Source organism: Glycine max, chromosome 15 (genome assembly GCF_000004515.6).
Source record: "Glycine max cultivar Williams 82 chromosome 15, Glycine_max_v4.0, whole genome shotgun sequence".
In the NCBI taxonomy this organism is placed as follows: Eukaryota; Viridiplantae; Streptophyta; class Magnoliopsida; order Fabales; family Fabaceae; genus Glycine; species Glycine max.
In genome coordinates this window covers 7,352,360-7,367,178 of record NC_038251.2, presented here as the reverse complement: position 1 = coordinate 7,367,178, position 14,819 = coordinate 7,352,360, and positions in this window count along the sequence as shown.

Here is a 14,819-nt window from a genome sequence, read left to right as displayed (position 1 = left end):
AGTGGCTATCGCTCAACCGCGCTGAGCGTACATCTACCTAATGTCGACCAAAAAATAATCTCGATAGACATTGAATACAAACTCTAACTGGCGTCGACCAAAAAATAGCCCCGATTGATGTCGGCCAAAAAAAACTTTGAATGACATCAGCCAAAAAATAATTCCGACCAACTTTGACAGAAAAAACCCTAACCGACATTAACCGAAAAACAATCTCAATCAATGACAGCTTAAAAATATCATTAGTTGACATCAGCCAAAATTATTCTAGATGACATTGACAAAAAAAGTAACTCCAACCGAAGTTGGTCAAAAAAATCTAGCCATCATCGTCCAAAAAATTATATTGAATTTGAAAATTCAAATAAATATCCAATTAATTGGATTGAATTTAAAATCCAAAAAACTGGAATTGGATATGAAAATAGACAGTTTAATTAAAGTGGATTAGATTGGATTAGATATGGATTGATTTTATACATTTGGATTTTTACATAGCCTTAGCATCAGGGATATCATTTGGGGTAGGGGAAATTAGGTGGTCACACTAAAAAAGTGATATACTAGTTAAAAATGAAGTCTTTGAAGTCTCAATTGGTCCTCAATTACACTATGTAAAGCTTGCCAAAATAGATCCACCATCTGTGCTGTATTTTATTGGTTTGACTTGAAAATAAACTTAACAATGGATCTTTTTCTGCGAAGTGGGTTAGTTAGAGTAGCTTGGATTCTTTAGGACTGTTGCTTCCTGCATACATTACTTCCTACACTTCCATTACATTCCATATTCAGCTTTTCAAAATGTAATGGGTGGAGAATAATTTATGTAGGTGCATGGAGTTTAAGCCTTGTTGAGTGTCTTGTATTCACGGAAAGATCCAAAAGTTTTGTTGTTTAGAGTGATTTCATCAAGTTCGAACAAGATAATCTCTAGTGAAGGATACATACGATTTATAAAAAAAAATGCACTTGAAAATAGATAGGAAGATATTAGATTGACTACGAAACATTTGTACTTATCTATATGCACATTCAAGTTACTTCAACACGTGACTTCTTAGGAGGGGCGAAAGTATGTCAAGTCCCTCGAAGGAGACTTATGGCCTAGCCTTCATCAAGTTAAGTTAGATTTTTTTTTTCAAAAAATAAATCTAACTAAGACTTTTTTTTAAAAAAACTTATTTAGTAAGGTCAGGTTTTAAGTGATTCAAAAATCCTTTTAAATCTAAGAGGTCAACCTACTAAAATAACAAATAAACATACATTGTTATTATTATTTTTTTAAAGTCTTCATTGTTATTATTATTGTATTAAATTTTTTATATTACATTAAAATCTAACATTTCTTTTGAAATGTTAAGCATATTGATCTACATAAAAAATCAAGTTAAAGCATATATTTAAATTTATTGAAAGAAAAATTTGTGTGTCTTGTTTAGAAGCCCTTATTAATAAATTATCATCAATGTTATATTAAACTTTAAAAATATTTTTATTTTATATAAACAAGTTAAATTCAATTTTATGAAGTCTAGCATACATATTTTTAGTATTTTTTTTTATTTTGTTCATTTAACTAGCTACTTTTTTTCCTATTTATTTGAACATTTGCATATGTAATAGGCTTTAGAAGAAATCATTAACTTAATCAACATGTTGTTGGTTCGAGCAACACTGAATTCAAATATTTTAAATAATATCTCGAATTTAAATTTTATGAATAAAAAATATATAATTAAATTAAAAGAAAAAATTTCACTAAAAATGATCGATTAAATTTCATGATACAAATAAGAAAAAAAAATTATTAAGCTCTCATCTAGTGGACCCATAAACAAATAAATGAGAACACCAAATTATAAAAAGAAAGACGAAGGCAACTTTAGTGGGGACGACTCATTCATCTCGTGCATAGAGATAAAAAAAATGGAAGTGGGAGTTTAAGAATACAAGGTGAAAGATGATTTGAAGGTCTAACAAAGGCTACTAATTTTGCCTCACGTGGAAAAATAAATCATCACAATTAAAATATTTATGGCAATTTTTTTTTTTAAAATCGTCACAACTAAGACAATTTTGTGATAATTTCTTCATTATAGGTGGCTTGTTTTTTACACAGGGAGAAAAAATTACAATATTTCATAAACAGGGGAGAAAAAAAATTAAAGCAAAAATTGTGATATTGGAAAACTTTAGAGAATAAAAAATACAATTAAATCTTTTAATTATTATATAGTTTGTATCATAAATTTTAATTCCATAAAAATTAATTAATAAGCACCTATCTTTCACAATGCACATCCTAAAACATTAATTAAACTTGATTTTAAAATCATTTGGTTGATGTAAAAGCTAACTTAAAGCATATTCCGTAGCGTATAGGGAAAAAATAAAAAACAAGAAGAAAACAAACTCCGGAAGAAGCGCCTTTTCTAATCACGTTCTTTTTTCTGTGCTCTAAGCACTCAGCACATGCAAGGTATATATATGTACGTACAAATAAAAGGAGGTTGGCTTCTATAATCCATCTTGTAGACACTGATAGATAAGTTCCGTACTGAGATGTGATGGCAATATGTAAGGTACCATGATATTGATATTAAATAGCCCTCCAAATCGTAACTCACATGATGGGTCAATTACTTTCCGTCATAAAAGGTTCCTGTTCATCTTCATTTTGTATTTGCTTCCATGGAAGATAGCCGATACTTCTTGTCGGGCATATTCATTAATTCTTGCCTTATATTAATTCAATGAAGAGTTCAATTCCAAGTAGATATAACATATCGTGCATAAATGCCACAAATTTCAGAAGCCACTGGGTCGGGGCTTATCTGGTGAAGCACTATGTCATTTAAATGTATGAGAGAATATATTGAATTCTAGTCTCTAGAAAAGGTACAAGTCACTCAAGGATGATGGATAATGGAATGTATGATGGAATTAAGAATTCATTATCAGAAGAGCATGTCGTATCCTTTTCAATTTACATAAATATCTTTCCACATGAATATTGCTGCTTTCATATACCCCAATAAGGGGACAAGTCCAATTTGTTTGAGTGAAAATTGAACACAAGACGCTGAAGGAGGATAAAATGAATTAAAGCTTAGGTTTTAAATCAAGGTTATGCTAATAGTTGTATTTTGTGGTTATAGTTGTAGTCTTAACAAATTTAATATTGTGAAAAATTACCAACAAGTGCCGCTAATATTGTATTTGATTATTTGTTGTAATTGCAGTTTGTGGATCACAGGACAGAGCCCTCTTAGTCATTTAAAACGTTTGATGAAAGTTCTTATTAATCGGAAGTATCATTACACATAAGCCAATAGTAATTCTAATTCGAGGTGGTAGAATGGAGTAACACAGAGTCTCACATTACACCTGATAAGAAATTGATCGAGTGGAACAACATAAAATTTCAAATTATATCTTTATATCTAATAAGTTGTAAGTTCAAATCTCATTTAAACTAAGACATGCACCGCCTCCTCCCCAAAAACAACAAAAAATATCATTGGCCAATATATGCTTTGCATAACCAAGCAAGTGGGTACTATCTGATGCTAGTTGGTTTTCATAGCGTAGCATTTTCTCATGCACTATTAGTCATTTGTCACTTCTAAATTCTAAGCACGAAGATCCTGTCATCAGTCCCTATCTGACCTTGTGGCCGAAGGACGTAAAATATGAAGCACTTTAGCGGCCACTAAGAAAAATGTACTTTTTGGTCGGTCAATGATTCAGGAAGTTAATAATAAGGAAAACAAGTTATTAAAATAAATAAATAAAATAAAGAAAACCGCAGGCTCGTAAGCTGAAGCATTGCATATTAAAAAACGTTTTGACAAATGCTGAATATGCTAATTGCTAATGGCTAATGCTTTCAGGTATTCCATGGAGATGAAAGTTTCGATCATCAATGTTTTGAACTTGAACCATGATCACACTGATGCATAACATCATCTGTGTTTTGGTTATTCGAGTTATTCTGTACCCCTGGTTTTATATGAACAGTTAATTAATTAAAGTGTGATTTTTTTTTATATATATATGTCAAGGGATGCCTGTTTGTTGAATCAAGACGGAAGAATTCAATGGGTGTGTTATTATATATATGAGTACTGTTTTGAAAGTGAAATTACGTCATAATTCAGTGTAACTTGATCTATATCCGGATTGGTTTTCAAGATAACACAGCAATGCGCTTAAACACGTGCACGTACACTTAAATTTACACCAACAAACTAAAAAGCTTATGAAATTACAATCACAATACAATTTTCAGAAAAGGAGAAAGGAACAGCAGAAATACAAGAATACGGGCCACATTTAAGAGATTTAATTAATAGAAGGAAAATTAGGGATAGACACCAATATGCTACTTAATTGATATATGATATAACTTGATAGAAAGAGAAATAAAAAAACTGAAAGATCTTAATGAACTATTTGTAAAGTAAAGGAGTTTACAAGAAAGTAACGTTTTAGCATGTCAAAACCAAATGCTAAACAACGAAAACAGATGCTAAATCGATGTTAGTGTTGTTGATTTTGCACCTATATCTAGTTTCATGCTAAAAGGATGGAAGTTAAGCAGTTGAGTGCATTTATAATTTTGGCCGACACTAAGTAGCGTCAGCCAAAAAAAGATGCAAACTTGGAAATAAAAGAAAAGTAGATCTAACATTACGTTTAACATTCACGCGCGTAACATATGTTAACATTAACATTGACTATTAATTGAGGCAATACTAGTGTTAAGTATGTAGCCGATGCTACTACTCAAACCACCAACCTAACCTAAATCCCTTCACCACAACTTGCATCTTCATTCCCCACCCGAACTACCAATTCCAAAAATAACCGTCGCTTTTAAAAATAAAAGTTGTGTTGATTAACAGTTTAATTGTGGTCGAAGGAAAAAAGAGAGAAGAAACAAAATTAATAATCAACTTGTGTGATAGTTCTTATTTTGTTGTTTAGTAAACTCAAAAATCCTATAAATGCTTGCCAAAATAGCAGTTGCAAAAGCTATTTTAGTTCCTCCAACTAGTTGTATGACAATAGAAAAAGCACTTTTCAAATAGTTTTGCGTGATCTACTTAGAAAATAAACTTTGACAATCACAAAGGCAAGAACTCCTCATTATATATGCTTCCACATGTCTCTCATTCCTCATGAAATGTTTCATCCATGGCATATGGTTTGCCTTTTTAGCTGTAGTTTTGAAAACAACCTAAATATGTTGCAGTCAATTATTGTTTTACTTTTCCTTTTCCTCATCACTGACAAAACAAGAACTCCAACAACAGAATAACCCTAACAAACTTTCATATCCTCTAAAGTAACAGAAGCTTTCACCAAACGAAAAAAAAAACAGTTGAAATTATTAAAATAATCTCTAACTTGCAGAAATAACTAATCTCATCTCTTATGGTATCCTTAGAAATATCCCCTACATTAATATTTGATAGCATAGTATATAGTTATATTTTAAGGTGTCGCTTCATTCACCTCTACTTTTGTCATATAATACAGCCGCTCAGTTGCTTTCATGTTTGGTCTTTTTCATTCTCAATCTAATGTTTCCCTTTTTTATGAGAATGCCATGTCACTTTAATCTAATAATCAGATTTTAATAGTATCTCCACTTAATGTCTAACAAGAAGCATAAGTTTATGTAATAATTAATGTCAACATAGATTAAATGTCTTTGGTCTGCTTTATAAGTTTAAGCACTAAATAAATTTCCACATAGATCTAATAACTTTAAAAAAGTTTGTTTAAGAACCAAAGACATTTCATTCTCAAATTTGCACCAGTACTGTTCTGAAAATTTAACTTGAATACACTGACCCCTCTAACCCTAACTTTATCGCAGAAAGAAACCTTCATATACTATATGAGTAAGAATAAAATCTTAGACCCATTAATGTCTTGCAGAAGGAGACCTATGATATTACCAGCAAAACATTTGAGCACTCTGATCCAATGATATCTTGCATCACGAATCAACTTGACCCAACAATGAGAATTTTACAGTCCCGAACTCGATAGAGATGAACTTGCCACAAGAACCAACTTTTTGAATGATAGATAGAAGAATCCAAATTCAATTTGTAATTTTAGTATTCAAAGAATTTTCTTTCATAATCTTATTTTTCAGTTATTAGACCTCTTTATTCTACCAAACTCGCTTAGCATTGATGCCGTTCTAATAGAATTTCTCAATCCGTGAAACAGAAATTTCCCACCCTTTGGAAGAGGGGAGAAGAACTTGAAGTACAATCACTAATATTCGGAAACTATGTAAATAGAGAAAGGTTTAATACATTAGTAAGTCCCTTAATTTTAATTAGGTTCCTAAACTAAAAAAAATTGTAACTGGGTAATTAATCTTCTATGATTTTTTTTTGTAATTGAGTCTTTTTGGAGTTAGTTTATGACAGTTTGAAACTACCATAAAAATAACAATTTGTGGTGATTTTACTAATTCTAAGGACAATTACAAAAATTTGTGGCAAGCAGAGAAATTCACTCGACCATAAACTCTTGGGAGAAAAGGAAGATCATCCTGACTAATAATGTTCTTTTTATTAAACTAAAAGCATTACGTTAACTCATTAGATTGACCGCTATCACTATGTCCGAGAAGGATGATTTTGCTATCACCTTGGTAGTTGAACAATAATTTGATGGCAAACTTTGGCAAAAACCCAGTGCAACATTTGATATCCGAATTTACGTCCCATAGTTAATACAGTAATGCGCCTAGACTCACGCACTAAAAAACAGAAGCATAATGAACCTTCATTATAGAAGAAAGGAGAAAGGAAGGTAGAAAAATAAGGGAATATATATTAGAATTCAAAAAGGAATGCATAGAGAGAAGAGATTTGGTAAAAAAAAAAAAAAGTGGAACGCCCATTTTTTTTGCATCCGCTACAGCCCAAAGAAAATTAAAGGGTTATATTGTTGTCTTCCAACATTAAAAAGACTAATAAATAAGTCATAAAAGCTATGAAGAACAAATTAAAGCTTTTATCATTCTTCATTTTACGGAAAGACGTCGATCGCCTTCCTAGTCGATTTCCCTCATTGGACTGTCCCCGTTGATCATTTTCCTAGACAAATTAAATCGAAGCTTGATATTTTACATGAATCCCACCTGCATTGTGGTTACACCAACGCAACCATATTTGTCAAAAGAAACACCTACCAATTAATATCTTGATAAAAATGATGAATTACATAATTAGATCTAATTTGTTTAATGAAGGTTCATTATGCTCTATTATATTAATGTCTTGCTATTTTACCTGCTTGATGAACAATTTTTTTTAAAGATATCTTCTAGCGTCTAAAAACTAGTTAAGTAACTACAATTGAGTATAACAAGCTCGTATATAATATTTTTTTATGTGAGTTTCTACTAATAGTTTTTATTGAAAATTTCACATCCATCAGTGTAAATTAAAATATATAAGTGAAAATAATTTTCATTTTCCACCAAACCAATTTTTTTAAGATTGTTAGTCCCAAAATTCAAATTATAAGATAATACCAGATTCTATTGGGTTACTCATTATTAGATTGTTATCAAACCTTTCACATATGTTTAGTTACAAATTTCATGCTCGAGATATTTAATTCTCAATGTATGTGAAGTGTGTTAAAAATGTTACATCAACTAATAATATAATCAAATTAAAATATATAAATAGAGAACAATTCTCTCCTAAAATTATTTTGTAGAATTGAATTAAACTCTAAATTAAATTATAAGAATCCTAATATTTCATTTGTGCCCCGCCCACTTATGGGTGTCTCCATATTCTACCACTTTTACCTTGAGACTAAATACCAATAACCAAACACATGCATCACATTTTATCAATATATGCTGTTCCCGGACAGATGTTATTTTATCACGCTGCTTCTTCATCTCTTGGTAATATGTTTACCAAACGTGACTAGTGCGTATATTTTACATTTAGTTTGTTTGTATTAGCATGATCATACATGTGGTGGAGTTATCACAAACCACCATCAATTACAAAGCACGCATGCTTGACAAGAATTTATCCTCAGAATTGTACTGACATGGTAATAGCCACAGGTTACCACCAAAGCACCAAGTGCGTTTGCTGCATGTGGACGCTTTCCGTTGTTGTTATTAGCATGAGGACAGACGAGTGCGTCCTCACTGCGCAAAATTTCAGTGGGAAGTATGATTTTCAACTCTTGCATTATGAGACCCGCTAGTTATCAGAAAGAAAAAAAATGTCTTTTCTTAATTTTGTTCCTATTTATAATCTGGACGAGAAACAAATTTATGTATCATTCATAAACGTGTGGTAAAATTTTCACATTGGCTATTGTATGTCATCTAGATAGAATATCACCCTTTGTCCTTAAAAGTTTAGAAGCCATCATTTGTCTTTAGACGATCCCATCATCATCAGGTGAATCCTGTCCATGCAGTCAGTTTTTGCTATTAAGGTTGATACTAGTATTACCAACACATTTTCTAATATCGTCTTTTTTATTATACCCTTTTATATTTTACTAAAATTTATTAAAAATTATTAATTTTTTTAATAACACTTCTTATTTAATAGCTCATTTATAATGTCGTAGTTTTTAATAAATAGTAATGTATTAAAATGAATGTATTGAAGTAATAACTTCGAAATTAAAGTAATAACTGTTTGTTTGAAGATTTTATATCTTTTTTGCAATGTCTGTCTAATAGTAAATAAAATCTAAAGTAAATTTTAAGATTAATATTTTTACTATAAATAAGAGAATTATATATTGAATCTTTTTGTCAATGTGATTTTTTTAATAAATGATTTTTTTGTTTTATAAAATTTAATTTTTTTTAATTAGTAGAGTTAAAATTTAAACTTTAGTTATTTTATTCTTGAGTTTATCTTATTTTTTCATATGATAAACATGATGGTGTAATAAGTATATTTGATAATTAAGTTTCACGTTGGATGAGAATAAACAAATAAATAAGTTGCATTGACTAATAGATTAATAATGATATATATATATATAGGTGTGCTATCTATTTGTTTTAATGTTTCTCACGTGGCCTTAATTGACTTCAATTGTGGTCTATCCACATCTTATCTACTCCTGTGTTGAGACTTGATTTGGACAGCTCGTGGACTCGGATATTTATTTTAGAAACAGCAAGTCCTATATAAAATCATTTGTGTATGACTGTTTAATTATAAAAAAAATTAATAAGGTAGGAACAGTACTTGTAGAAATTAGTGGAATTGTGACAGTTTAATTTGACAATGATTTTATTGTACGATGACTCACATGAAAAAACCAATTTAATCAACGACTCTTACAAATGAGAAAAGAGTTAATTAAGCTACATAAAATCAAAGCCATTATTTTATTCCACTTTTTAATTTGCTTAATTACTGACCTACCACCATATCTCAGAAATATCTTTTTCATTGATCACTAAACCTACTCATGTCATGTACCTCAAAGTTTAATGTTACAGCATAAAACTTACTGGGTATATATATATATATATATATATATATATATATATATATATATATATATATATATATATATATATATAGAGAGAGAGAGAGAGAGAGAGAGAGAGAGAGAGAGGAAAGGTCGATCCACTCTAAATACAGCAAAATTTCTTCAATTCAGAAACTGACTCTATAGTATATGTAAAATTCTATTTCATCTGAAACACAGTAAACAAGTTAACCGTTATATATCCATATATGGTTCGGGAAAAACCACGCTATATGATTAAAGCAGAAAACTTTAATGTTGGACTCCAACACCTGTCATGAAATGAAGCAAAATATTTGCCTACTATCCACATTCTGGGATATGTAATGCACCACGTACGTTTACCTAATCTGTACTGCATCATACCAAAACATTCGAAGCATATTCAGTTCAGAAACACTTCCCTTCTTATAAGCAAATTGTAACGTGTCACTTTTAAGGGTCATTAGCGGAGTGATGGAGGGCACTATCAAAGTTGTTGCTATACTAAGTCTTAATTACCTTAAAATAGAATAGAGATGCCACAATGCGCTAATGAATGACTATTAATTTTGGTATAACATACCGATCGAACGTGCTGTGTTCTGGCGTGGGGGATGGTATTCCTTAATTTAGTCATAGAGCTTATTATCATTATTGTCTTTTCTACTATCTCATTTTCAGTAATTTTAATTTTCTTCTTATTTCGCTCTTCATTTCTTATCATATATATATATATATATATATATATATATATATATATATATATATATATATATATATATATATATATATATATATATATCATTTTTTTACTCTCTTTCTCTCTTTTTAAATCTCTTTCTTCCTTCTTGCTCCAAAAATTGAGTTGTAGTTTATATAAGAACTTTATACTAAGCTTTTAAAGTGAAAAATAAACCAGTGATTCAGTAATGGCGCATCTTCGTAAATGCAGAATCCCTTTGTAGCAGCAGGTTATGTCACAGTCATTAATTAGACCATGCATTGCTTAAATAGAAAAAACTCGTATTAATTGGTTGATCTTATTGATTTTAACGGATTGTTAAACTTGATGCGTATGCTTGATTTGGATTTAAGGATAATGTGAAGTAAATAAATGATAATAATTTTCAGCAAGAATAAATCACTCTAAGACATTAATTTGTTGTGTGAATTCATGTGTGGACAAAACTAAATACACTACTCCATATTTTATTTGCTTATAGAAAAAATCGAATCGATATCATGATAAAAAAACAAACTCTATCTAACAAAATTTTAAGCCAACTTAAGAAGAAAGAGAAGATTATTCATTCACACACAGAAAAAAAAAGACTTTATTCAAATTTTATAATTAACTAATAATAGTTGGATGTAAAATTTTAACACAATAAATTAATGGAAAATAGTTGGCAACCACTATAATTGGTTAGTAGAAACAAACAATTATATTTTTATTGTCCTGCGTTGAGAATCACTTTAATTACATGGTTGCAACAGCCATAATTAATGATTTAACTCAGTTATTAAGCAATGTGTTTTAGTTATTGTAATTATAAATTCTTTAGTATCTAAGTTTGAATTTGATTCTTACCGATAAAAAATAACGTCAATCATAACATAAAGTCAAATATTATTTCTAAGTATTATTAAGTATTAATATTTTCTCCTAAAAAACAGAGTAATTACTTTACTTTTTTAATGAAACTTCCAAAGATTTGAAATTAACCCAATATAAAAATATACAAGTAGTTATATCGAATACTGCAATTTCAATTACTTTACTTTCACTAACTTTGGGAGTTTCATACACTTACTCTCTTTTATTAATCGTCGAATATCGTAATTTTAATAACTCCAAAAAAAATTATGCAATATATCATTTTAATGATCATGTATGTTAAATTTTGAATGAATTAAATATTCATAGTCGTATAATTTTCTAACCAATATTTACTTATACTTTAAAAAACATATTAAATGTTAAAATAAAGTTAATTGATGAAACATCAATTACTTTTTAAAATTGTTTTAATTTTTTAACATTTTTTTGGTTAATGTGAGAAAGTAACAGTTAATTTAATGAAATTCTATGTTTGTAAAATATTATCAAATGATTCGAGTTAAACAAAATTTACTCTTGAAAAAAAGTGAATCCTTTCCTTTATATATATATATATATATATATATATATATATATATGCCACAAATGTTCTTATTTGATCAAATTAATTTTAGTTAATCAAAAAATCTTGTAAGTTCTTCGATTATCTTACCAAACACATACTTTGCTTCATTATCCCCTTCCATCTGTTAAACATTACTGATTACACAAAACTTCTTCTATTTTATAAATATATTATAAATTATAAATTAATTCCCCTGTTACGAAAAAAATGTGAAATTAAAACCTCAAATGACAAAAGCTTTAGAGTAAGATAAAAGAATAAATAATAAAATAAATTATCATTTCATATCAAAATAAAAAGATTACTTTAGATTTTATTTATAACAAAAATTTAATAAATAAAAATAATTAAAAGAAAACAAAGAGAATGAAAATCATTTAATTTTAACAAATAAAAACAAATAAGAAGTTTTAAATATTATTCTTCATTATCTAGATTACAGGAAAGTAATGGTACAACAAAATAGGATAAGTGCTTAGACTCCAAAGCATATCTTTGATGTGGAGTGTGGACCAAAAAGGAAAGTATAGTGCATCAATCATGATTCACGTGAGATGAGTGAAAAAAGAGACGCAGGCACAGCCAGAGTTGAAGCGTACTAAATGCAACTTGCTTTGAAACCTGCAGAGGGCCACACAAGAAGGTGTTAGGCATATGACTACATGAGCAATTGAGCATATATATATATACTCCTTGACGGCAATATAACTCATCTCACCACCATTCATTGGTCACAGATGTCATGCATTATTGGACAAGAATATCTTCTCCTGTGTGATTTTCTGTAGCTAACTTAGCATTTCAGTTCTCATTTTTAGACCCACGAAATCAGGTCTGATGGGGAAGGAAGGTCTCATGAGGGGTCTGAGTTGTAGCAGTTAGCATTCCATCCATCAAACACGCACCAACTTCTTTTCCGCTGTTTATAACTATATATAAAGAAAATAAAATGTTTTGATATATATATATATAATTACATTCACAAGCTAGTTATTATTTTATTTTTATAGTTATCTTCACATATCGCTCACTAACTTTTATTCTCTACAATTCACTCTTCTTGTTCCTCTGGGGAATCAAATTCATGAGTGCACTCCTTTCCCTTTAGTGGGGAAAAATTCATTTAAGCAACTTATTCTAACTTTTGGCCTTCGAGTAATCATTAAATTAAAAACTATTTCCATTATATATACTTAGATAAATATATTTTTGAAAATTCTCAAACACCCCTTGACAAAAGAACGTGGACGAGGCTCTTCCGAGAACGAAAAGACACTTAAAACATATCATGTGCCCAGATCGTGGGGAGAGATAAGCGAAGCAAGACACAAGTTGAATTTTTTCATGGGGAGAACACAGATGTGTTAAGCCATGTTTCTATATAAATGGATTAGAGGACAAAGATATGGAGCACAGAATTTAAACAGATTATAAATAATTTTATATAAAACATTCAAATAACTTCGTGCATATTAAAAGGAATTTGTTTTAGTTTAATCTTCATTGCAATGAATTTTGCCTTGTTATTTTAATTATAGTTTTTTAAGTAGTGTAAAAAATATTTAATGCCAGAAATGAATTCACTTATTCTTAAGAATAAAGCATGTCTAGTTTACTTTACTTAATAACTTTTTCTAAAACATTAACCATCAATTTAACTGTTACTTTTGAGAGTGCTCATTAACTAAAATTAAAATTTTTATATAATTTAAAACTTATGTGACATTTCTTCGGTCTATTTTATTTTAACATATAATATATATTTTTTAAAAATATAAATAAACATCGACCATAAAATTACATAACCGTAACACTCAATTTATTTAAATTTGACATAACAATCATGGAAAAATTTCTCATACATTCAACTATATATAACTTTTTGGTATATTTCTCTCTTTTTTATTTATTTTGTACATAGCTATCATTTTAGAGATAATAGTAAATTACATATCCATAAATATTCAATTTATTTAAATTTGACATATACAATTCTGAAAATAATATCACATAATTCAACGATAATTTTAGTCCTTTAAAAAAATTAGAGATGGGTCATTTGTTTTTGTCCTTAATAAAAGAAAGAAATTATTGAGATTCTTGAAAGATTAATTCGTTGGTCATATATGCCTACATTAATAGACATCGATTAACATGAATGGGACTATTGATGTGACATGTTTAATGCATGTGTTCTAAGATGTCAAATTATTTAATTAGAATATGATATGGTTTTGATTCACGAAAGATATTATTGTCACCTAAATCCTTTAAAATAAAAATAAAAAGGAAGAAAGGAGGAACATATATAGCTAATTTCAGACCAATAAGGTTGAGAGCAATGTAGAGATGGAGGATACTAGAAAATATATAACTTGGTTTTTCTATCCTTGACCATGAACAAACCTAACCTTCCCCCTGCATGATACTAAACAACCACCATGCATGAATGATGAATCCACCACCAAAAAGAGTCCTTCACACAACATGTGATCACCAAGTCCAAATTAAATTTCCATTATCAGCAGGGAAACCATCCTTACGTGAAAAACACTCAAAACAAATAACTCATCACAAACCAAAACCCATTCAATTCGATCCATCTCTGTGACATGCAAACTCAAATGAACCAAACCTGCAAATTAACAGGGCAAGCTAGCTAGCATTGCCTCCATGTGCATCTTTGTCCTTCTTTCATGTCACAACTACCTCACTTCCACCGCATGCAAGACCCACGATGTTTTGCTATATATTAGCCATAAACCACTGATCACTATATCTCACTAAACGCACAAATCCTTGAAGCGCGGTCACCCCTTAATTTGTTTCATATCTTTCGTCAATTGCCCTACTTAATTCAGTTCTGTCTAGCTAGCTATCAAATCAAATCATTTATCTCCCATACCAAAATATTGTCGTTGCCTGAACCATATTAGCTTTTTGCCATACTATCCACGCCACAACAAAACTTCTTAGTTACTTATGCTTCCTTCAAGCTGATTCTTTGCAGCCATTCTGAAAGTAAGTGCAGCCATCGAAGAAGAAACGGAAGAGGAGCAAGAGAGGGCTTTATTTAATTTC